The sequence below is a fragment of the Schistocerca gregaria genome, chromosome 10, assembly GCF_023897955.1.
Source record: "Schistocerca gregaria isolate iqSchGreg1 chromosome 10, iqSchGreg1.2, whole genome shotgun sequence".
In the NCBI taxonomy this organism is placed as follows: domain Eukaryota; kingdom Metazoa; phylum Arthropoda; class Insecta; order Orthoptera; family Acrididae; genus Schistocerca; species Schistocerca gregaria.
Genome location: NC_064929.1, coordinates 140,799,774 through 140,825,656, shown reverse-complemented (window position 1 = coordinate 140,825,656; position 25,883 = coordinate 140,799,774). Strand labels below are relative to the sequence as shown.

The window sequence follows — 25,883 nt, the reverse complement described above, 5'->3', positions numbered from 1 at the left end:
CTTCCGTGATTTCCCCAATTCGCTCCAGGCAAACTACGGAACGGGTAATTTTAAAGGACAAGGCCAATTTCCTTCCCAATCCGAGCTTGCGGTGCGTCTCCAGTGACCCAGATGTCGACGGGACGCTGAAACCTAATCTTCTATCCTACCTAGTTCGAGTGCTAGCCTGGACAATACGCTCTCCATACACATTGTCCACCAAAAACTTCTGGTCATGGATTGCGAAGAGGCTGCCACATCACCACACGCAAGCAACAGCGGCGACTGATGAACTCTAGCATGCAGCCGAAGCAGAATGGAACGGCGTACCCGCATCTGTCCATGCCCGGCTGGGTTAGGGACGTCATTGCTGCTCTGCGTACTGAATTTCGATAATTCTAAAAAAAAAAAAAAAAAAAAAAAAAAAAAGTGGCTCTGAGCACTATGGGGCTTAACATCTGTGGTCATCAGTCGCCTAGAACTTAGAACTACTTAAACCTAACTAACCTAAGGACATCACACACATCCATGCCCGAGGCAGAATGCAGAATTCGAAGCTGCGACCGTAGCGGTTGCACGGTTCCTGACTGTAGCACCTAGAACTGCTCGGCCAGTCCGACCGGCCAATGGACTCGCATCCGGGAGGCCTACGGTTCAATCTGCACCTGGCCATCCAGATATCGGTCTACCGTGATTTCCCTAAATCGCTCCAGGCAAACTGTGGAATGGTTCCTTTTAAAAGACACTGCAAATTTTCTTCCCAATCCGAGCTTGCATCCCCATTACAATGACCCCGATTTCGACGAGACGCTGTACCCTAATCTTCCTTCCTTCCTTCCTCCTGGACTACAGAGTATGTTTGAGTGCTAGCCTGGCCAACATGTTCTCCATACACATCGCCCACTAAAAACTTCTGGTCATGGATTACGAAGAGACCGCCACATCACCACACACAAGCAACCGCGACTGATGAAGGGAATGGAAGGGTGTACCAGTATCTGTCACGCACAGCTGGGCTAGGGACGTCGTTCAGATTTCGGTCTTCCATGATTTCCCCAAATCGCTCCAGGCAAATTACGGAACGATTCATTTTAAAGGAAAAGGTCAATTTCCTTCCCAATCCGAGCTTGCGGTGCGTCTCCAGTGACCCAGATGTCGACGGGACGCTGAAACCGTATCTTCCATCCTACCTCTTGGACTACAGAGGTTCGAGTGCTAGCCTGGACAACACGTTCTCCATACACATCGTCCACTAAAAACTTCTGGCCATGGATTACGAAGAGGCTGCCACATCACCACACGCAAGCAACAGCGACTGATGAACTCTAGCATGCAGCCGAAGCAGAATGGAACGGCGTACCTGCATCTGTCATGCCCAGCTGGATTAGGGACGTCATAGCTGTTCTGCGTACTGAATTTCGATAATTGCTCCCTGCCGCGTTGTTAACCGAGAGCAGTGCACGATGGGCGCTTAAGAAGCCACGCACTCGTAGAGTGGGAGGCCACGTGTGTGACACGTGTTGCCGACAGGTTAGCCGCGGCCCGGCAGTGAGCTGGTAGTCGCGGACACTTATTTGCCGACTAACGGTCCAGCCCACTTCTGCTCTCTCTCTCTCTCTCTCTCTCTCCCTCCCCTCCGCTCTCTCTCTCTCTCTCTCTCTCTCTCTCTCTCTCTCCGTGTTTCTCTCTTCGTTGCCTGCGTCACACACACACACACACACACACACACACACACGCACACGCACAGCTATGCTTCCGGATTCCCCACCGTGCGTGCCTCATCTGCCGTAACTGCCTGTCTTACTTTCGTGCCGACCCCATGGCGTTCCCTGTTCGCCCGCCCTCGCAGATATTAGGTTTACCGCTAGGCTCCCTAATGCGCTTTCCTGTAAATCGACTTCCCAGTTCCGATTCTACCTCCTCGTGTAAGAATTAGAACGTAGAATGATTGCCAGATTTAATCGACTACAACTGGTTTTCGGCTTCCACAAGCGATTTTCCGCTGGATGCGTACAGACGGCGCGCGAAAAGGTTTAGCTTTTGCCCAGCTGTGCGAGAACAGATTCAGCATTACCTCAGAAAACAGGTCGACTTCGTGAGAATATTTTATTTGCTACTGGATTAGATTACATTAGATTAGATTAGTACTTGTTCCACAGATCATGAATACGACAGTTCGTAATGATGGTTCAAATGGTTCTGAGCACAATGCGACTTAACTTCTAAGGTCATCAGTCGCCTAGAACTTAGAACTACTTAAACCTAACTAACCTAAGGACATCACACACATCCATACCCGAGGCAGGATTCGAACCTGCGACCGTAGCGGTCGCCCGGCTCCAGACTGTAGCGCCTAGAACCGCTCAGCCACTCCGACCGGATCGTAATGATGTGGAACATGTGGGGTTAATAAAAGGTGTCTATACAAGATATTACATTACACAAAATATTACTTGACACTTAATATTTTTTTTATTTTTTGTTTTTCTTGTGCGGGTTGGGGAAATTACCCACTTACTATATCCAAAAATTCCTCTAATGAGTATAAGGAGTTGCCATGAAGAAAATCTTTTAATTTTCTTTTAAATGCTATATGGCTATCTGTCAGACTTTTGATGCTATTAGGTAAGTGACCAAAGACTTTCGTGGCAGCATAGTTTACCCCCTTCTGAGACAAAGTTAGATTAAACCTTGAGTAGTGAAGATCATCCTTTTTCCTAGTGTTGTAGCCAGATACACTGCTATTACTTTTGAATTCATTCGGATTGTTAATAACAAATTTCATAAGTATATATATATTGTGAGGATACAGTGAATATCCCTAGCTCTTTAAATAAGTGTCTGCAGGATGATCTTGGAACGCCGGCCGCGGTGGTCTAGCGGTTCTGGAGCTGCAGTCCGGAACCGCGGGACTGCTACGGTCGCAGGTTGGAATACTGCCTCGGGCATGGGTGTGTGTGATGTCCTTAGGTTGGTTAGGTTTAAGTAGTTCTAAGTTCTAGGGGACTTATGACCTAAGATGTTGAGTCCCATACTGCTCAGAGCCATTTGAACCTTTTTTTTATGATCTTGGATGAGCTCCAGTAATTATTCTGATTACACGCTTTTGTGCAATGAACACTCTTTTACTCAATGATGAGTTACCCCAGAATATGATGCCATACGAAAGCAGAGAATGAAAATGGGCGTGGTAAGCTAATTTACTGAGATGTATGTCGCCAAAATTTGCAATAACCCTAATAGCGTAAGTAGCTCAAATCAAACGTTTCAGCAGATCTTCAGTGTGTTTCTTCCAGTTCAACCCCACACCAGTGCATATACCTAGAAATGTTGAATGTTCTACCATAGCTACCGATTTCTCATCAAAGTCTCTATTTATTACTGGTGTCATTCCATTTACTGAGTGGAACTGTATATATTGTGTTTGCACTGAACTGCTGGTAGCACAGTTGTCAGTAGTCACTTTCTCCGAGTGCTGAGTTGTGCTGTGTATGCCAGTACCTTTACCTGCTCTCCTCATACGTTACTAGTAACTTAGAGATGCACTATAATAATCCCACGGAACACATGACAAGTGAAAGAGACCAACGTTACTAAAAAAAAAAAATTGGATAGATAGATGAATACAACGTGCAGTAGCGTGCAGGAGCACCGTAAAATCATGTACATCACGTGTTTACTTATCAAGTCTTCAACCCACATTCTCTTTCCTAATTAAGTCAGTAATAACCATGAAGCCATTGATAACTTCAACAGACAGATAACTTCCAATAAAAAAATGGTTCAAATGGCTCTGAGCACTATGGGACTTAACATCAATGGTCATCAGTCCCCTAGAACTTAGAACTACTTAAACCTAACTAACCTGAGGACATCACACAACACCCAGCCATCAAGAGGCAGAGAAAATCCCTGACCCCGCCGGGAATCGAACCCGGGAATCAGGGCGTGGGAAGCGAGAACGCTACCGCACGACCACGAGATGCGGGCTAACTTCCAGTAGTCTAAAGTGTAAAGCTGCTACTGAATTATGTCGAAGACCTTTAAAATTAATTCGTATAGAAATTGCCTGCAACTGACTTTATATTTCCGGCCAACATGTTACTAACATTAAAAAAGCTGGCATTTATTTATCGGGTCACAAGGTCTAATTTGCTACCATTACCGATAACGTTTAATGAATCTCACAGTGTTTCCAGAAAATTTTTATTTTAAGTGTAAAAGAAAAATACGCTTCTGATCAGCGATGCTTTTCAAGTGAAAGTAATTTACGACTGCTTTATGATAGTGACGGCACGTTTGGGCTACTGCTCCAATTTTTTTATCAGTTACTTAAAATTCATGTTGCAAACAATGGTCGGTACATTCTCTTGGTATTTTGTTTGTCGTGTAATAAAACAGTTATGTCTCACAGATCTAACAATACAGGAGTTGACAGTTGATCTTAAGTAACGAAACGTATGAGGTCATCCAAATGAGTGCTAAAAGGAATCCGTTAAGCCGGCTGGTGTGGCCGAGCGGTTCTAGGCGCTTGAGTTCGGAGCCACGCAACTGCTACGGTCGCAGGTTCGAGTCCTGCCTCGGGCATGGATGTGTGTCATGTCCTTAGGTTAGTTAGGTTTAAGTAGTTCTAAGTTCTAGGGGACTGGTGACCTCAGATGTTAAGTCCCATAGTGCCCAGAGCCATTTTTGAACCCGTTAAGCTTCGGTTAGAGGATAAATCAGTCAAATCTACAGGCCGTACATTCAACTAAATACCTAGGAATTACAATTATGAACAACTTAAATTGGAAGGAACATATAGGAAATGTTGTGGGGAAGGCAAACCAAACACTGCGTTTTATTGGAAGCACATTTTGAGAATTAACCGATCTACTAGAGAGGCTGCGTATACTACGCTTGTCCCTCCTCTTTTTGAGTACCGCTGCACCGCCTGGGATCCTTACGAGACAGGATTGACGGAGTACATCGAGAAAGTTCAAAGAGGAGCAGCAAGTATTTTTACTATCGCGGAATGGTATAGAGAGTGTCTCGGCCATGATACAAGATCATCATTAAAACAAAGACGCTTTTCGTCGAGGTGGATCTGCTTACGAAATATCAATCACCAACTTTCCTCTCCGAATGCGAAAATATTTTGCTAACGCCGACGTACACAGGGATAAATGGTTATCACAATAACATAAGGGAAATCAGAGCTCGCATGGAAACATGTAGACGTTCGTTTTATTCCGCGCGCTGTTTGAGATTGGAATAATAGAAAATTATTGTGAAAGTGATCCTATGAACTCTCTGCCAGAGAGCCAAGTGTGATTTACAGCGTATCCATGTAGATGTATAAGGCAAAATATAACAAGGTCGACAGAAGTGTACACTTCTCCCTTATCAGCGACTTTTGTTTATGTCATATCGATGTTTTATTGATGATGGGAGGCGGAACGGATACAAGATGTTACAACTGGCTGAAGGTCGCTGAGACCTTAAATAGTCAGTGCCGTGTTGGACGTCCACGCCTCGAAACAGAACTTGGAGGTCGGTGACTTGCCGGCTCCGTCAAGCAATACAGGCCACAATTTGTGGCTGGCCTGATAACAGACCACAACTCTGGTTCCGGCACAGGTACTTCGGTGCACATCGTCCAGCGCACACTGTTGAACGGAGAGCTCTGCACAAGGCGACCCTTACGTGTTCGAATGTTGACTCAACAACATCGTCAGTTGAAATTATATGGGCATGGGTTCGTCGAGATTCGACTGCGGATCAGTGGCAAAGTGCCGCCTGGTCGGATGAACCAGGTTTCTTGTTCAACCAGGTAGATGGGCATGTCCAGATACGACGTCACCCGGTCGAATAGCTGCTCGAAACATGTACCACGTCACGTACCTACACTCATGCTTATAAATTAAGGACAACGCTGATACACGGCGAAACCACGCTCTGGTGGGCGGTTTGCGGTTTAAATCACCTCGGGGTATGACCATGAGGTGCATTTGACCTGCGGTCGTCGCACGGTGGTGCTGGCAGCAGTCCACATACCCAGAGGTGTGTTGGTGCATGTCAGAGTACGGTGCAGCGAGTAAGTGTGCAGACGTTTTCGGACGGGCTAATGGTGACTGTGTGTTGAAAACGGCTCAAAGAACACATATTGATGACGTTATGAGGGATAGAATATAGGGCGACTGGAGGCTGGTAAAACACAGCAGGTCGTAGCACGGGCCCTCTGTGTGCCACAGAATATGATCTCAAGATTATGGCAACGATTCCAGCAGACTGGAAACGTGTCCAGGCGCTACAGTACGAGAAGTCCACAGTGTACAATACCACAAGACGACCGATATCTCACCATCAGTGCCCGCAGACGGCCACGGAGTACTGCAAGTAGCCTTGCTCGGGACCTTACCGTAGCCACTGGAACAGTTGTCTCCAGACGCACAGTCTATAGTCAACTGAATAGACAAGGTTTATTCGCCCAGACACCTGCAAGGTGCATCCCAATGACCATTGGTCACAGGAGAGCCCGTAATGCCTGATGTCAAGAACACAGTACATGGTCATTGGAACAGCGGTCCCAGCTTACGTTCACGGACGAGTCCAGGTATAATCTGAACAGTGATTCTCGACGGATTTTCATCTGGCGTGAACCAAGGAACCAGTTACCAACCCCTTAAAGGGACCTGTGTGGAGGCCGTGGTTTGATGATGTGGGGTGGGATTATGATTGGTGCACGTACACCCCTGCATGTCTCTGACAGAGGAACTGTAACAGGTCAGGTGTATCGGGACGTCATTTTGCACCAGTATTTCCGCCTTTTCAGGGGTTCAGTGGGTCCCACCTTCCTCCTGATGGATGATAACGCACGGCAGCACCGAGCTGCCATACTGGTGGAGTACCTTCAAACACAAGAGATATCAGGCGAATGGAGTGGCCTGCCTGTTCTCCAGACCTAAACCGCATCGAGCAAGTCTTGGATGCTCTCGGTCGACGTATCGCTGCACGTCTTCAAACCCCTACGACACTTCAGGAGCTCCGACAGGCACTGGTTCAAGAATGGGAGGCTACACCCCAGAAGCTGTTCGACCACCTGTTCCAGAGTAAGCCAACCTGTTGTGCGGCCTGTGTACGTGTGCATGCTGATCATATCCCAAATTGAGGTCGGGGTACATGCGCAGGAAACAGTGGCGTTTCGTAGCACACGTGTTTCGGGACGGTTTTCTCAACTTAGCACCAATACCGTGGACTTACAGATGTCTGTCGTGTGTGTTCCCTATGTGCCTATGCTATTAGCGCCACTTTTGTGTAGGGCCACGTTGTGTGGCACCACATTCTGCAATTATCCGTAATTTATGAGCATGAGTGTAGATTGGTGGGGGCAGTATTATGCTTGGGGGATACTCATCTGCGTTTCTATGGGGCATGTGGTAGTAATAGAAAGCAACATGACAGCAGTGGAGACCACCAATATCACTTCACGCATGATGTGTTCTACTACACTGATGCCATTTCCAGCAGGATAACTGTCCGTGTCTTAAGGCCACAATAGTGCTACAGTGGATTGACGAGCGTGATAGTGAACTGACTTTTAATGTCTTCGACACTAAATTCGCCTGACCTAAACATTATGGAAAACAAAAAACAGCTCCTTAACTGCGGTCGATCTCTGAATGCTGAGGTCGGTGGAATCGCGCGAATAGCTTTACAGGCGCCGTTCGCAGTGGCCGAGCGGTTCTAGGCGCTCCAGTCTGGAACAGCGCTACCGCTACGGTCGCAGGTTCGAATCCTGATTCAGGCATGGATGTGTGTGATGTCATTCTGTTAGTGACACTACTGGCCATTAAAATTGCTACACCACGGAGATCACGTGCTACAGACGTGAAATTTAACCGACAGGAAGAAGATGTGATACGCAGATGATTAGCTTTCCAGAGCATTCACACAAGGTTGGCGCCGATGGCGACACCTACAACGTGCTGACAGGAGGAAAGTTTCCGACCGATTTCTCATACTCAAACAGCAGTTGACCGGCGTTGCCTGGTGAAACGTTGTTGTGATGCCTCGTGTAAGGAGGAGAAATGCTTACCATCATGTTTCCGACTTTGATAACGGTCGGATTGTAACCTATCGCGATTGCGGTTTATCGTATCGCGACATTGCTGCTCGAGTTGGTCGAGATCCAATGACTGTTAGCAGATTATAGAATCGGTGGGTTCAGGAGGGTAATACGGAACGCTGGATCCCAACGGCCTCGTATCACTAGCAGTCGAGATGAGAGGCATCTTATCGGCACAGCTATAACGGATCGTGCACCCACGTCTCGATTCCCGAGTCAACAGATGGAGACGTTTGCAAGACAATAACCATCTGCACCAACAGTTCGACGACTTTTGGAGCAGCATGGACTGTCAGCTCGGAGACCGTAGCTGCCGTTACCAATGACGCTGCATCACAGACAGGAGCGCCTGCGATGGTGCACTCAACGACGAACCTGGGTGCAAGAATGGCAAAAAGTCATTTTTCTGTTTACAGCGTCATGATGGTCGCCTCCGTGTTTGGCGACATCGCGGTGAACGCACATTGGAAGCGTGTATTCGTCATCGCCATACTGGCGTTTCACCCGGCGTGATGGTATCGGGTGCCATTGGTTACACGTCTCGGTCACCTCTTGTTCGCAATGACGGCATTTTGAACAGCGGACGTTACATTTCAGATGTGTTACGACCCGTGGCTCTACCCTTCATTGGATCCCTGCGAAACCCTACATTTCAGCAGGATAATGCACGACCGCATGTTGCAGGTCCTGTAAGGGCCTTACTGGATATAGAAAATGTTTGACTGCTGCCCTGGTGAGCACATTCTCCAGACCTCTCCCCAACTGAAAATGTGTGGTCAATGGTGGCCGAGCAACTGGCTCGTCACAATACGCCAGTCACTACTCTTGATGAACTGTGGTATCGTGTTGAAGCTGCATGGGCAGCTGTACCTGTACACGCCATCCAAGCTCTGTTTGACTCAATGCCCAGGTGTATCATAGCCGTTATTACGGCCAGATCTGGTTGTTCTGCGTACTGATTTTTCAGGATCTGTGCACCCAAATAGCGTGAAAATGTAATCACATGTTAGTTGTAGTATAATATATTTGTCCAATGAATACCCGTTTATCATCTGCATTTCTTCTTGGTGTAGCTATTTTAATGGCCAGTAGTGTAGGCTTAATTATTTTTAAGTTCTAGGGGTGTGATGACCTCAGATGTTAAGTCCCATAGTGCTCAGAGCCATTTGAACCATTTTGCGTTACACGGAGACAGTGGACGCCCAGCAGGTGAGATGGCTCGGGTCCCGGAAGCAGGTCCGCGGCATCGGCTGGGCAGGTGGAGCACGGCGATGCGCGCCAAGGCCCGGCTGACCTGCTGACACGCTTCGGACGGAGCAAACACTGGCGGCCCTCCGCCCACATCTGTACCGGTCCACCCAAACAGTGGGCGCCGTCTGCAGCTGCCGAACGGTTCGCTCCGAGCACACTCACCAAGCGCGCGCTTGCCCACGGGAGAGTCGACTTCTTTCCACACAAATGTAGTTATATTTACATACTAGCTTTCCGGGGCGGGTAGGAGCGCCGGACCCCGGCACGAATCCGCCCGGTAGATTTGTGTCGAGGTCCGGAGAGCCGGCCAGTCTGCTGATGGTTTTTAGGCTGTTTTCCATCTGCCTCGGCGAATGCGGGCTGGTTCCCCTTATTCAGCCTCAGCTATGCTATGTCGGCGATTGCTGCGCAAACAAGTTCTCCACGTACGCGTACACCACCATTTCTGTACCACGCAGACATAGGGGTTACACTCGTCTGGTGTGAGACGGTCCCTGGGGGGTCCACCGGGAGCCAAACCGTACAATAATCCTGGGTTCGGTGTGGGGCAGCGGAGGGGTGAAGTGGACTGCGGTAGTCGTCGTGGGGTTGTGGACCACTGCGGCTGCGGCGGGGACGGAGCATCTCCGTCGTTTCTAGGTCCCCGGTTAACATAACATAACATACATACCAGATTAGTGCAGCGATGGTCAGGTATGCATTTATTCCAATTCTATTCCTGCTCCTCTCTCTGTCCATCTTCTCTGCCCTCGTCTCTTTCCATCTCCTTCTCCCCACTTCCTGTGTCCATCTCCTATACCCCTTCTCTCTGTTTTCTCTTTCTGCCCATTTCATGAAAGTGGGGAGTCTGGACTGAGCAAAGGTTGGGAATTTGTACGGGCGCTGATAAACGCGCGTTGAGCGCCCCACAAACCAAACATCATCATCATCATCATCTTTCGGCCCACCGCTTCCACCTCTCACTCCGTCCGTCTCCTCTCCCCTTTCTCTCTCATTTCCTCCTCCTCATCTCTCTGTTCATCTCCTCCTTCACGCTTGACACTGTCTGCGAAATGTGATGCGAACGGAGTTGGTAGCGAAGAAATAATGAATTTAACCGCGGCAATTTTTAGCGCAGCTCAGTGTTTACAACGACACATCTCATGAAATGTGAGCTGCAAGTGTTGGGTACTGAAAGTAAAAATTACGTAATGTTGTCACGTTCTTCACGAGAAGACTGGGAGTGAATACACCAGAGTTCGAAATATTTTTAAGAAACCCGATTTAAGTATCCCACTCACTGTAATCTCTGACTTCATCTTATCTTCTTCTGTTTCTTCAAAAATCACCCTTTAACTTCCTTTGCACTAAAAACACTCTGTAGCACTTTTCCTTATGGTTCACCCAAATATTCGCAGTTGTAAGGAAATTATAGTCTCTCCAGTGTATTACCCTTATACAACAGAACTACTTTAGGTAGTTTTATCGGCAGGACACTTAGAAAATGTAACAGACCTACTAAGGAGACAGCCTACACTACGCTTGTCCGTCCTCTTTTAGAATACTGCTGCGCGTTGTTGGATCCTTACCAGATAGGATTGACGTAGTACAACGAAAAAGTTCAAAGAATGGCAGCACGTTTTGTATTATCGCGAAATATGGGAGAGAGTGTCAATGAAATGATACAGGATTTCGGCTGGACATCATTAAAACAAAGACGTTTTTTGTTGCGACGGAATCTTCTCACGAAATTCCAACTTTTTGCTCCGAAAGCGAAAATATTTTGTTGCCACCGACCTCCATAGGGAGGAACTATCACCAAGATAAAATAAGGGAAATCAGAGCTCGTACGTAAATATATAGGTGTTCGTTCTTTCGGCGCGGTATACGAGATTGGAATAATAGAGAATTGTGAAGGTGATTGGATGAACCCTCTGCCAGGCACTTAAATGTGATTTGCACAGTATCCATGTAATTGTAGATGTAAAAGTCAATATCTGTAGTCGCATAGAAGTATGATTTCCAGTGTTTTCATATATCAGTTTACTGGGGGAAAATGAGCAGTTGAAACGGAACCACTTAGAGCAACTATGCCATGGATCATGAGTGAAGCAAATTCTCGCAATTTTCAAGTACTGTATAGCACTCTAGTTTGTATTAACCAGCAATCGTAGGCGTTTTTTTCCGTTTGTATGACGTTCCGCGACTACTTTATAATTTTTTTAATCATTCAGAATCAATTTTTCACTGTGCGGCGGAGTTCCCGCTGGTGTGAAACTTCCTGGGAGATGAAAACTGTGTGCCGGACCAGACTCTAAACCTGGACCTTTTCCTTTTACAGGCAAGTGCTCTGATGACTGACCACACGACCCACACTCAAAGCTTCACTTCAGCCATTCAGTTCCATCCCACTCCCACCGTCACTACTGTCAAAACATACGAGGAAAGTTCTGCTTTCATTTCAGCCAGATTCTTCTTTTCTCATGTACAGGCACGATACACAGATTATACACATAATAATATTAAATGTCTTCCAAGAAATTACATCACGTGTAGGAAACCAGTCCAAATACGATTTTTACGCATCAAAGGAACGAACGAGAGCAACAGTAATCCATCCATTACCTACAACCTGAACTGTGCTCTTCAAAGAAAACCTTGCAACAAATCCCATCCACCTATGAGCCCCTGACAAAATACGGCCCTCACCAGTAACACTCGGGACCGTATTAATACACTTACATGCCTTAAAAACACTCGGACGGAAACGACGACGACAATGACGTCGACGAAACATCGCCACGGCTGCTTGTGCGGCTGGAGAATGACACATTCTCCCAGGATTCGCTTTTAAATAATACACAGACACAAATTTCCAACAGATTATTTCGATCAGAATGTGGCTAGTTTCTATACGCTCCTAGGAAATGCGCACTTCCCGATCCAGAGTTATCCACCAGTCTGCAGTAGTCCTCTGATATTTACACTCCGTTTGTTTACACAGTGCACTGCGAAGACAACCGTATAATGCCAGAAGGCAGCAAAGTACCCAGTCACGCTTTGTGGAGACATCGCTTGCCGGTGGGGACAGACAATTGCGCTGTGACGCCAAGAAACTGCGACCAACCGGCATGAAATAGCATCTTATTGCACAGAATTACTTAAGACCCCTGGTTCAGCCGATTTCCTAACGTAGACATAAATGTCAAGCAGTCTTAACAATAACGCTCTTGAACGGCGAGGGATGCAACAAGCGTCGCTAAATTAATCTACACTAAAGGTTCAGTAGTTCTCGGGCATCCATATTTAATGCGTAATTGAATGCTAGTATAACAGGAAGCGGATAGTGTCGTGTTCTCAGTACAGAAGCAGTAGGCTCGGTCAAAGAAACGCAGTAGTGACTTCGAATGGGGATTCCTCATTGGATGTCATCTGAGTAACAAATACATCAGAGACATTTGAACCATTCTAAGGCTGCCAAAGTCGGCTATTGGCGAAAAAAAAAATGGTTCAAATGGCTCTGAGCACTATGGGACTTAACATCTGAGGTCATCAGTCCCCTAGACTTAGAACTACTTAAACCTAACTAACCTAAGGACATCACACACTTCCATGCCCGAGGTAGGATTCGAACCTACGACCATAGCGGTCGCGCAGTTCCAGACTGTAGCGTCTAGAACCGCTCGGCCACTTCGGCCGGCAAAAACGTAACAAAATACATTTTTTTACATGTGAAATTTCACCATTTTTTTCACTTACTAATGTCCGCATTTGTTGCTATAGGTACACTTTTCTTCCTAAGTAAGAGAGATTCTTCGATGAATTTTGCACAGCTTACAAACTATAGTTATGAAACTCTAGAGTTTATTAAATTTATGAAGGAATGAATGAAATGTTACATTTTAAACTTCATGTTTAGAAAAAACTCAAATTTTATAGTTAATTATCTCAATTTTTACCACAGCTTTTAATAGATTTGGAAGATTCTAGAGTTTCATACAGCTGTGAGTACTGCTTGTATGCTGTGCAAAATTCATCGAACAATCTCTCTTAGTTAGGAAGAAAAGTGTACCTAGAGAAACGAATTAAGCCAATAGTAAGTAAGTGATGATGAAATTTCAAATGTAAGAAAAAGGTATTTTGCTACGTTTTTGATCTTCCACTGCTACGAGTGTGAGTCCTCAATCCTTGCTGGTCATGCCGACGAAGATTTATGAATTTATTTGTAAAAGTATAGACAGTAGAAATCAAAATGTCCTGCGGTGCCTCTCCTGCTCCAAGTCGGCCCGTTTAACGTCCTACCCCACTTAAGGTGTGGCCCCATTATTGCGCTTAAAAAAATACTAAATGCCGGAGGATATAAACATACTTTACAGCAGTGCGTACATTAGAGGAACAATTCGGTGTTTGATTGGTTGGTTGATTTGGGGGAGGCAACCAAACAGTTCACATCCACCGCCTGGGAAGCAAGTCCTCTCGTCCCGAGAATTTCGGCTCTTTCTTTGTGTGTGTCCGCTACAGAGTATGCTTCACCTATGTGGAGTGCATTCATTCACACCAAACAGGTTGATATTGCAATCAATGAGACCGTCCGAATCTTGTCGGGACGTATGAAGCCAACTCCAGTCGATAAAATCTACCCGATTGTTGGAATAGCTCCGCCCACTATTAGAAGGGCTGTTGCTGCTGATGTAGGGAGGGCTAACAAAACTTATGATCCCCGACATCCACTGCATGATCATCACATTGTAATCCGTCGACTGAAGTCGGGGAAGAGCTTCATCGACAGAACTCAACCACTAGAGGTGAAACGTCCCCTTAGAAATTTTTTTATAAATGACAGTGCTGGAAAACCTCTACGTTATTTGACTTTCAAACAGCTGAGCAAAACTCAACTAAACAGTTTTCTCTTTAATTATTCTGATCATCACTGAACTGACACAATATTTTTTTGCGCAACGCAATCTGACTTTCAATAATCCCTACAAAAGAATGGCCCTGACTAACAATAAGCTACACCTTTCGTGAATCACGTACCTCACAAAAATCTTCGTTACTCGAACTACTGCAATACAGCGAGCGCCAATACTGCCAGCTAAATAAAAGATTCAAACTACTGAAGGCACTAACTACTGATAGGCATAGTTAACAAATGAAAGATTTTAATAGACAACAAACAATGTATTTACATTAATAGTGTTCAAAAGCCATATATATATATATATATATATATATATATATATATATATATATATATATATATATATATATATATGGACACAAGTCCAGATCGTCCGCTCTCAACATTCTGCCCTCTCTCTCCCCACACCCACCACTGTTGGCGGCTCACCTCCAACTGCGCAACGCAACGCGCTCTTCACATCCAACTGCCCATCACTACAATAGCAAATATTCCAACAATGGCAACCAGCCACAGACTGCACACAGCACAGCCAGTGATTTTCATACAGAGCGCTACGTGGCGTTACCAACATAAAAACCTGAACAGCCTACTTACAGAGGGAACACCAGAGTCTAACCGCTTCATCCGGTGGAAGAGCAAGCTACCACCTGATATTCCAGTAAAGGAAGAGGTAGCTCCAGAAACGACTTGCCTTACCCTATTTGGAGACCGCTCAATCGTCGTAGGGTGTGCGTTCCTCTATCCGAGACCAACATGCGAAAATCGGGCATTCTTCCGGCTCATGGAGATACATCCTGCGAGTGCGGAACAACACAGGACCTGGCATACCTGCTGATTTGTCCTCAGCTTGAACAACCCTGCACGGCACAGGACCTGATCGAGGGAACCAACAAGGCCATCGGAGTTGCTACCTTCTGGAAATACTGACAGGACACGGAAATGAATGAATGACCAAACAGCGAGGTCATCGGTCCCATCGGATTAGAGAAGGATGGGAAAGGATTCAAATGAATCATCCCGGCACTCACATGAAGCGATTTATGCGGTTCTCTGGTTTCTCGTGGGCGGGGAATGGTCTCCGGCATGAAGGTAATGGGACAGCCTCATGTTTATCCGGCTAAATGGTGCTGGTCGGGCCTGGAAGACGAGTAGTTTCCACAGGATGCCCGGTGTATCGCTACAATGGGACCGCGCCTTACTACCTGATCCATTTCTTTATGATGATGATGATGATGATGACGACGTTTGGATTGTGGGGCACTCAATTGCGAACTTATCAGCGCCCGTACAAATTCCAACCTATGCTCAGCCCAGTCTCGCCACTTTCAGGAATGATGATGAAATGATGAGGACATCACATACACCCAGTCATCTCGAGGCTGCAGAAAATCCCTGACCCCGCCGGGAATCGAACCCGGAACCCCGTGCTCGGGAAACGAGAACGCGACCGCAAGACCACTAGCTGCGGACTCCAGTTCTTTAGTCCAGGCGACAGTTCGTTCCATGTACAGCATCACTGTAGACGTAAATATGTATGGGGGAAGGCCCGAGATGAAATAACGGTGACGGACTGAATTCCTCGTCGCCATACAGGGCCAGCTCCTGAAGTGAAGGTACTGTCTGCTATCGCGGGCGTAACATGATGCCTCTGGTTCGCAGTAGCCCGTTATGTGAAGCGCAACCATTCAGTTTCTGACGTGTGAAGGCCAGAGAGAGATACCTGACTCCTGTGTCTGCAGAACGCTGTGTTTCATCAAGATAACGCAAGACCGCACTTCACTCATGCTATCCTGTGTGTTCTGCCGTTGCCCTGGCTCACCCACTGGAAATAACTGGTCCTTCGTGTGGACAGACCGGCCGTCCTCTCGTTTCAAATTGTATCGGACGGATGGACATGTGCGGGTATGGAGACAACCTCGTGAATCCATGGACCCTGTATGCCAGCAGGCAACTGTTGAGGCTGGTGGAGGCTCTGTAATGGCGTGGGGCTAGTGCAGTTGGAATGATATGAGACCCCTGATACGTCTAGGTACGATTCTTACAGGTGACACGTTCGTAATCATCCTGTCTGATCACCTGCATCGATTCATGTCCATTGTGCATTCCGACTGACTTGGGCAATTCCAGCAGGATATTGCGACATCCCATACGTCAGGAATTTCTACAGGAACACTCTCCTATTGCTGTACTCTGGCACGGAACTGAAATTGCTTCTATTGACGAACCCCTCTCTCTCATTCAAGCTCAGTTTTACTCAATGTCCAACCGTTTTTATTATTGATAGAATTTTCAGTGCTGTGCACTAAATGTAGAATCCAGTATAAGTCAGTTCATGAGCACTGATCGGCACTCTGGTCCTTACCCACTAGGACAAAAATAAGTGATAGACATGATCCAAAGAAGAGCAGTGCGTTCCGTCACAGGTGGTTTAGTCGGCGCGAGAACGTATAGGTGCTGCCCAACAAACTCCAGACCATACACGAGGTGCGTTGAACACCACACAGTGGTTCACTATTGAAACGCGAGAGAGTACAGTCCGCGAAGAGTTTAACAACACACTACTTTCTCCCACATGCGTCTCGCGAAATGACCACAGCGAGAAAATTACAGAAGGTTTACCGACAATCATTCTTCACATGCGCCATTCGCAGATGCAACAGGGAAGTTTGGATCAATCAGTGGCACCAGAGTCGGCCGGAGTGGCCGTGCGGTTCTAGGCGCTACAGTCTGGAACTGCGCGACCGCTACGGTCGCAGGTTCTAATTTTGTCTCGGGCATGGATGTGTGTGATGTTCTTAGGTTAGTTACGTTTAAGTAGTTCTAAGTCTAGGGGACTGATGATCTCAGAAGTTAAGTCTCGTAGTGCTCAGAACCATTTGAAACATTTTGAAGAGGCAACAGAGGTACCATCAACCACAATCGTCAGGTGGTTTGCGGAGTACTGGTATAGATTTATAAATGACCTACAAATTTAACCGCGCACTCTTTCTACAGAATAAGGCCAACGTATAATTTACTCGAACCTTCCTGCAGACTAAAACTTTGTCCTTGACCGGGTTTCTAACTTGGAACCTTTGCCTTTAGCTAAGTAGTACTTAACTGACTACGACCCGCTCTTACAGCTTCATTTTTGTCAGTAGCTTCTCCCCTGGGCTATTGATGAGTCATTTCTCCGCAATACCATTTCTTCCACGAACGGTAGTCCGGCGAGATATTCAGAACTTCTCTGAAGTTCGGAATCTGGAAGAAATGGCGGAAGTATACCTGTGATGACGGATCGGTGAGTCTTGCTTCCATATCTGGATGGGTAGAGCACTTTCTCGCGAGAGACAAAGGTCCGAGGTTCGAGTCCTGCTCTGGAACACAGTTTTAACCTGCGAGGAAGTTTCAAATCAGCGCACACTATGCTGCAGAGTGAAAATTCATTCTGAGTATGATTTGGCGTGATCCTTCTGTTGTTGCTATTTCAATGGCCAGCAGTGTATTTTGCTGATTAGCATGAACAGTCCGAGTGGAGAGGCAGTCTACTTGACGTTGGAATGAGATGCTAGACAGAAGGGGGGCGACAGGGTCGCTTCCACCTGTGCCATCCTTCGCGCACGGTCCAGAGACGCAGCGGATGCACGAGCGCCCGTCAGGAATTGGGGTCGGAGGTGCCGCGGCCCGCCATGAGAGTCGGCGAGAAAGTCGATACGCAGCTCGACCCCGCCGGAGGTCGACAGCTCAGCCGCCGACTCTCTTACGCTCTTCTCCCAGCAGCCATGTTGGCTACCTGGCGCAACTCCAAGCTAACGAACCTATAGGCTCCTGTACATGTTCGGACTTGTTTGTCAAACTCGCTGTTTGACAAATAGGGGTTTGTCAAACGTGCGTGCAAATATCGAAGCCAGTGTCACGCTTTTGCGTATCGTGTGGCGAAGTATGTTGACAGAAGTGGGCAAAGTACGAGGTACAATGCAGCACACAAAATTTACATCTTCCAAGTCTCCTCGAGATTTATGGATAATAGTCTCCGTGTGGTTGAGAAGGAAGTGAGATAGGGTTGTAGCCTCTCCCCGATGTTATTCAATCTTTATACTGAGCAAGCAGTAAAGGAACCAAAAGAAAAATTCGAAGTAGGAATTGAAATACATGGAGAAGAAATAGAAAGGACCTGGAAGAGCAGCTGAACGGAATGGACAGTGTCTTGAAAGGAGGATATAAGATGAACATCAACAAAAGCAAAACGTGGATAGTGGAATGTAGTCGAATTAAATCGAGTGATGCTGCGGGAATTAGATTAGGAAATGAGACGCTTAAAGTAGTAAATGAGTTTTGCTATTTGGGGAGCAAAATAACTGATATTGGTCGAAGTAGAGAGGATATAAAATGTAGACTGGCAATGGCAAGGAAAGCGTTTCTGAAGAAGAGGAATTTGTTAACATCGAGTATAGATTTAAGTGTCAGGAAGTCGTTTCTGAAAGTATTTGTATGGAGTGTAGCCATGTATGGAAGTGGAACGTGGACGATAAATAGTTTAGACAAGACGAGAATAGAAGCTTTCGAAATGTGGTGCTACAGAAGAATGCTGAAGATTAGATGGGTAGATCACAAAATTAATGAGGAGGTATTGAATCGAATTGGAGAGAAAAGAAATTTGTGGTACAACTTGACTAGAAGAAGCGATCGCTTGGTAGGGCATTTTCTGAGGCATCAAGGGATCACCAATTGGAGGGCAGCGTGGAGGGTAAAAATTGTACATGGATACCAAGAGATGAATACACTAAACAGATTCAGAAGGATATAGGTTGCAGTGGGTACTGGTAGATAAAGAACCTTGCACAGGATAGAGTAGCACGGAGAGCTTCACCAAACCAGTCTCAGGACTGAAGACAACAACAACAACAACAGTCTCCATGCAACTTGCTATTGTTTGGCAAACGCTTGCGGAAATGGTCAAACTTGTTTGTCAAATCGTTAGTGAAAAAAAATTTCTCTCATCAAACACGTCCAAAAGTCTATGTTTGACAAACACGTCAACCAGAGCAGTACACTCCCAAATAATTTGACAAACACGTTAGGTTTGACAAACTTATCGCCTACTTCGGCACCACCACAGTACATGGACTACTGCCACTCGTCATTCGCAGCTATTCGTTCGTATTTTTGCTACAGAGGATCGGCACCTGTTGCAGGGAGTGGCAATTGACACTCAAGATAAACAAACGTAAACAGTCAGAAAAGTCCATTATTGTACGATTAGCCTACACAATTGCGGAACAGTTACTGGAACCGTTAGCTCCACAAAATATCTAGCGGTTTAAATTGAAACGGCCTCATAAAAGTAATCGCATGAAAGGCAGATGGCACACAAACTCATTAGAAGTATCCTAAGGAAATGTAGTACGTCAACAAAGGAGGTTAATCAGAAAATCTTCGTTCGACCACTACGCGAATTTGCTGGTCAATGTGGGATCCATACCAGATGGAAATAGTGAATGTCCAAACAGGAGCAGCGCGCTCAGTTAAAGGTTCATTTAATAAGTACGAAAGCGTCAGGGAGATGATCAGCGAGCTCCAGCGGCAGACGCTGCAAGAGAGGCGCATTCCATGACGGCGAGGCTTGCTGTTAAAGACCCGAGACTGTAGTTTCCTAGAACAATCAAACAATTCGAGCCCACACGGACGCTTACCGGAAATCGTTCTCCCCACGAACCATTCAGAGTTGCAACAGGAAAAAGGGAAAGTGACTCTGGTACACAAAGCAACCTCTGCCACACACATCTAGGCGGAGTACAGATGGAGACGCAGATACGGCACAGCCCCATAAATTATGCTCAGTAGGTACTAGATACGTTGGGGTCTGGCATCATCTAAATTCTGTTTCAACCAGCACCGTGAGGCACACAAATGTTATTCCTCTGCACAGAGAACTCGGGGCAGGTTTGAGTCCAAGTGCTCCCTCGATCGTCTTCTACGGTGCTGGCTAGGTTCTTTCCTCAGCTTACATCTATGCTCCGCAGGTCCTCTTGGTGAGTGTGGAGAAGGGTACTCCAGTTATTATTTTCCCTGTTCCATGTCAGTCTCGTACATAGTCTGTGTTCAGCGCAGCCAGAGTTTATGTGACTGACGTATTCGATTTCCTTACAGTAGCAGTGTGGTGATGTTACGACGCGAATCCAACGGAGGCGTTGTGGGTAGTATAGTTGATTCAATTATAGTCTGACAGTGCTCATGACGAATCGCCTCTGTCTTTGGCAGTGGAGTTAACTTTCATTCCACACGTTCAGCGACGTACCGCCGTTCCTGCGGCTTATGTGGATGGAAGAACTTTTATCGCCTATTTGTTAAGAAAAGCTCCCAACTGTCAATCACTCAGATTTCAAAGACTTTAACTGAATAATTCAGACAATGCTGGAAAACAAAAAAAAAAAAACAAAAAAACTGACAGTCTGAGGAGACAGAGTCCCACAGGGTTCAGTTTTGGATCCACTCTTATTCCTTATACAGGGTAGGGCAAATAAAAGTGGTCCAATCATTTGTGGCAGCATTAAAGGGGCAGGAAAAGACCTACAGTTACTTCCAACTGGATGGAACAAATGCCCATACAGCTCCAGCCAGACCTTGGAGCACATTTACACGATCTCCATACCTGACAGAGTTGTTTGCAGGAGTCCGGTAGGGGCCCTAGCTTGTTGCCCAGTTTACCTGATCCGTCTGTGAGCTATTATTTTGTGTGGGGAGCGGCATTGGTACTTTTTGCGGACAACACTAGCGTTATAATAAATCTCATTAGAGAGAAAGCAACAGAAGAGTTGGTTAAATGATATTGTCCAGAGAATTAATAAGTGATTTTTGGAAATTAGACTATTCTTAAATTCTGAGAAAACTTACTACATTCAGTTCTGTACAACAAACAGTATCAAACCAACAACTTATGTAGCACATGAACAGGAGTCAGTAAATAGCATAGTATGCTCCACAACTTTTGTGTGCACATATTGATGAAAACTTGAACTGGAGAAGCATATTAGCGAGCTTCTCAAACTTAGGCTTAGCTACTTTCGTTCTTCGTATAAGTGCTAGTCTTGCAAAGAAACGAATCAACCTCCTAAAAATTTTGCATATTTAAATTCAATAATGCCTTGTGAAATAATTTTCTGGCGTAACTCACCACTTAGAAAGAAAGTACTGATTGCACAAAAGTGAGGATGTGAATGAAGCAGTAACATTATCACAATACATATATTCGTTAATAAAATTCGTCATCCATCACAATTTAAGAAGAATAGTGAAGTTCATCCCTACGACACCACGGGAGAAAATGACCTTTGTCACCCATTTATAAAGTCGTCAATGGCTCGCAATACGGTAGAATATGTGGCAACAAACATTTTTAATTAAATGTCCAATAATATAAAAATTGTCTGACAAGTAGGAAAGCAAGTTTTAAATCTAACCTAGAATCAGGTCTCCTTCTATTGCACGATCGAATTTCTATTGAAAAACTAGTAATCTGTAATAACATAGCTTTGTTTGTAAATGTGGTTGCAGGGGTAGGATCATAAAATAATGTGTTTATTAATGTTAACACTTATCGCGTACAGCCGGCCGCGGTGGTCTCGCGGTTCTAGGCGCGCAGTCCGGAACCGTGCGACTGCTACGGTCGCAAGTTAGAATCCTGCCTCGGGAATGGATGTGTGTGATGTCCTTAGGTTAGTTAGGTTTAAGTAGTTCTAAGTTCTAGGGGACTAATGACCACAGCAGTTGAGTCCCATAGTGCTCAGAGCCATTTGAACCATCATCGCGTACAGATGTCCTGTAAACTGACGCGTTTCACATTATTTCGATAAAAGTCTTTTATTTTATCTATGGAACACTTAATTAAAAATTTTACAAAAATTAAATAAAAATAAAAAAAAACATTGTGAGAGACCACATGAATACTGTACCAGAACAGCGTGGATATCTGTCGTGGAGGTTGTCCTGACTAAGCAGTGCGAATACAGTTCGTATACCGAAAAACATTTAGCTGTGCGATTAACTAGCGCTTGACAAGACAAGGAACATTTCTGGCAAGCAGTAGATGAATTAATACCCTCTGGGAAACTCAGGACTAAACGCGATGCGCGTAGCGTTTGTTACAGAAGAATGGCTGCGCTTTGTGAATTGCCTAACGCTGTTAAAATGCGCGTGACATTGGGATTGGCAGACAGCGCTTTTAGGACGCAAACAGCCTCTTCAGTTATGAAGTCAGTGCCCCTGCAATCCCGTTATCTCACGCTGCTTTTGTACGCATTGACAGCTGGTGAAAGCAACAAGCGTTCAAGTAGCTACGCTTGTGTAACGCGGCTTCCCGGTAAGTTGGCTGAACAGTAGCTACACGAGTAGGCTGAAGGAAACTTAGTATTGCTCGATGAGAGAATCTTCGCACGTTGACAGCCGAGTCAATTCGTCGCTCTCCGGCAACGTTTCATCAGGTCCCTTACTCGCCATTTTCGCTTGAAGTTCTAGGTTCTGGGGGACTGATGGCCTCATATGTTTGGTCCCATAGTGCTCGGGGCCATTTGGGCCATTTTGGGGCCGAATCCGGGTTGGCCAGCGCATCGGCTCTCGACGTTAATCCGCTGGGCAGATTAGATCCGGTGCCAACACCATTTGCGGGAAGGGTTATTCTTCTCCTTTCATCTCAAGAAATCTGCTGCGAGAAGTCGTCGTTAGCTAGTGGAAGCAGATGGAGAACTTACAATTACATAGACTGAATCGCGCAATTAAAGGCAAACGCCTGCTATACGCTCAGAGACTTGTCAAAGTCACTCTACTTCGTGACAGGGCCAAACTACTTGTCGCAAACCGACCGGAGGAAAGACTGAAGAGCCTTCGATGGGGTATCTTACCCCACCCGCCTTATTCACCATATATCGCCGCTTCCGATTATCATTGCATTCGAGTATGGCCTTTCTTGACAAGTCACTCCTTTTAGCGATCTCGGAAGCTGTGTCCATGGGCGGGTCACCTCAAAAGGACCTGAATGTGGCGTCCATTTGCTACCCGAAACGTAGGAAAAGGTTGTAGCTACCAAAGCATACTATTTTCAGTAAGTTACCTTAAGCCATTCAGTTAAAATAAAAGTGTGATTTCTGTCCCCAAACGAGAGAATTAATTCAATTAACTAATAGGTCCCGTTGCGCTTTCTCGGGGCACGTGTACTAGACTAAGCCCCACTGGAATCTAATAAACACACGTACGAGCGTCGTCCTCTGGAGAAAAGAGTACTGGAACGGAGGAGTTGCTTCCCTCCTTTTGTGAACACTCTGGGAATCGAGACTGGATCCTCCAGAGTCCCGTTACGGAGAGCCGCAATAGCGTACGTATTCCGGGTAGGTGAGGCTCCCTTAACGCGCCTGTGCGGCATTCCTGAGGCTTTCTCGAATCATCGGGCGTCTCTTTCTCTCTCTCTAGGGGAATCTTCAGTACGCCGGTGCGATCCGTGAGTCAACTGCAAAGCGGGGAGAATTCGTGCTAGCTGTCTAGCAGAGCAGTGGCCCCACACTACTTCCGCAACGTACGTCGTAGAGGCAGCAAGCGGCCGATTGTGGATGACGAACTGCAACTGTGATTTAAACTGCCAGTTTATTTAGGTACCAGTGAACGCCCTTCCCGCCCCCCATCCCACACCCCTCAAACCCCCGACTCTTTTAAACAATCTTTCCAAGCATCTTTATGACGTGATAGTTCTGCACTGTGTGCCGTACAATGTTATAATTTTTCCAGGTACATTCAACGCTGTATGTAGATTCTGTCTGTAAAATATGTTGCGAATACAGTTATTAGTAAAGTATTAAATTAATACGTCATTATTGACGATGAAGTTTGACTGCATGCACGGTGATTAACCTGTTTCCTTTTCTCGTTTTGTGTGGATGTCAGCGACAAAAACTTTCGCAAAGGTTTGAAATTATGTATAAAGTTTTTTGCAAGTCGTTAAGAGTTCTCATTCTAAAATACAGGATGACTATAGTCTGATTAATTTGTTGGTCGTAAATTACGCTGCCCCTACACATAGTTTCTAACTTAGACTTACTCTTTTAAATCCTTAACAGCATACTAACTTTTAAATATGGTCAGTAATTGTATGGGGTGTATCTGCCCCTACCTATGAGTTTTATGCAGCATACAATGAGTTCAAATGACGCGCCCAACATTTGCACATTCTCTCACTCATTAAGCGTAATCTTTTAGCCGTACAGAAAAAAATTAACAGGACTTTTTTGTGGGAATTGAATTTTGTAGTGAGATACGTTCTCGCTAGAGGACAAAGGTTTTGAATTTACTCTGAAATGCGTATTTCTTGAATAGCTCCAAAACCATGGACTCGAGCGAAAACGTATCCCAGTAGATTCATTCAGTTTTTCTGTAGGAGTACCGTTTGCGTATAGCAAGCGAGATACCACGAAAATCCCACATATGGTTTCTGAAGGTGTTGCTGGTTAAATAAAACCCATTGTTTCAGCTAGCTGAATCACGCTGTATGAAGTGCTGAGAGCCAAATTTTTGTCGCCTCTGGAAGCTGTTAGTAACAGGCATCTTGAACTTAGACTGCGTGAACATAGGCGCTTAGTAACATAGACCATATGCAAGCAATCGCTTTTTTAATTCTGATACGATTTGCCAACGGCCTCTCCGCAGTGGTAACTCCGGTTCCCGTCAGATCACCGAAGTTAAGCGCTGCTGGGCTGGGCTAGCACTTGGATGGGTGACCATCCGGTCAGCCGAGCGCTGTTGGCAAGTGGGGTGCACTCAGCCCTTGTGAGGCAAACTGAGGAGCTACTTGATTGAGAAGCAGCGGCTCCGGTCTCGTAAACCGACAAACGGCAGGGAGAGCGGTGTGCTGACCGCGTGGCGCTCCATATCAGCAACGAGTGACGAGCGTAGTCTGAGGGGGACATGGCGGCCGGTCGGTACCGTTGGGCCTTCCAAGGCCTGTTCGGGCAGAGTTAACTTTCCTTTATTTCCTGCACCATTAACTAGTTTTCCAGCCACTGCAGGCTCATCAGATGGCAGTGATACAGGCAAATCATGTTATCATGTTCTGGATCATGAGCAGCAGTCGTCAGGCTGATAGAGAGAGAGAGAGAGAGAGAGAGAAGGAAAGTTTCTGGTATAAGCCACCGAAATGTGTACGAAACGGAAGGATCGTTATACGGGTTATTCAAAAAGTCTCTCCGTTGTGCCGAATTATTGTTAACCCCGTGTGCCGTATGCCGCAGTTACTCAGACCGTTATAAATCCTCACTCACTTTCTAAACAGTTCATCGCTTCCGGTCTTTTTGGGGTATCGAGTAAGGCATGTGATCGTTATGAGATATGCCCGATAGGTATGCAACACACCCAACGTACAGGTAATACGAGTACGATCTTAACTGACCGAAACTACAGGGATAACTTATGTAATCCACGCTTACAGAAGTTTTACAGCTCTACGAGTAACTATTTCAGACTGCTTTAATAATTATTGACTGCCAACGGCCTTGCCGCAGTGGTAACACCGGTTCCTGTCAAATGACGGAAGTTAAGCGCTGCAGGCCCTGGCTAGCATTTGGATGTATGACCACTTGGGTCTGCTGAGCACTGTTGCCAAGCGGTATGTTTCAAAATGGCTTT

The 25,883-nt window shown here is 46.0% G+C and overlaps 1 protein-coding gene and 1 pseudogene across 4 annotated transcripts in view; one reads left to right on the top strand and one right to left on the bottom strand.

Annotated features, from left to right (window-relative positions):
* The window catches only part of LOC126293200 (uncharacterized), a 638,519-nt gene that overhangs the window by 410,637 nt on the left and 201,999 nt on the right, over nucleotides 1-25,883 (bottom strand). The gene's annotated exons all lie outside the window — the stretch shown is intronic.
* LOC126293834 (5S ribosomal RNA) lies at nucleotides 24,890-25,007 on the top strand (annotated as a pseudogene).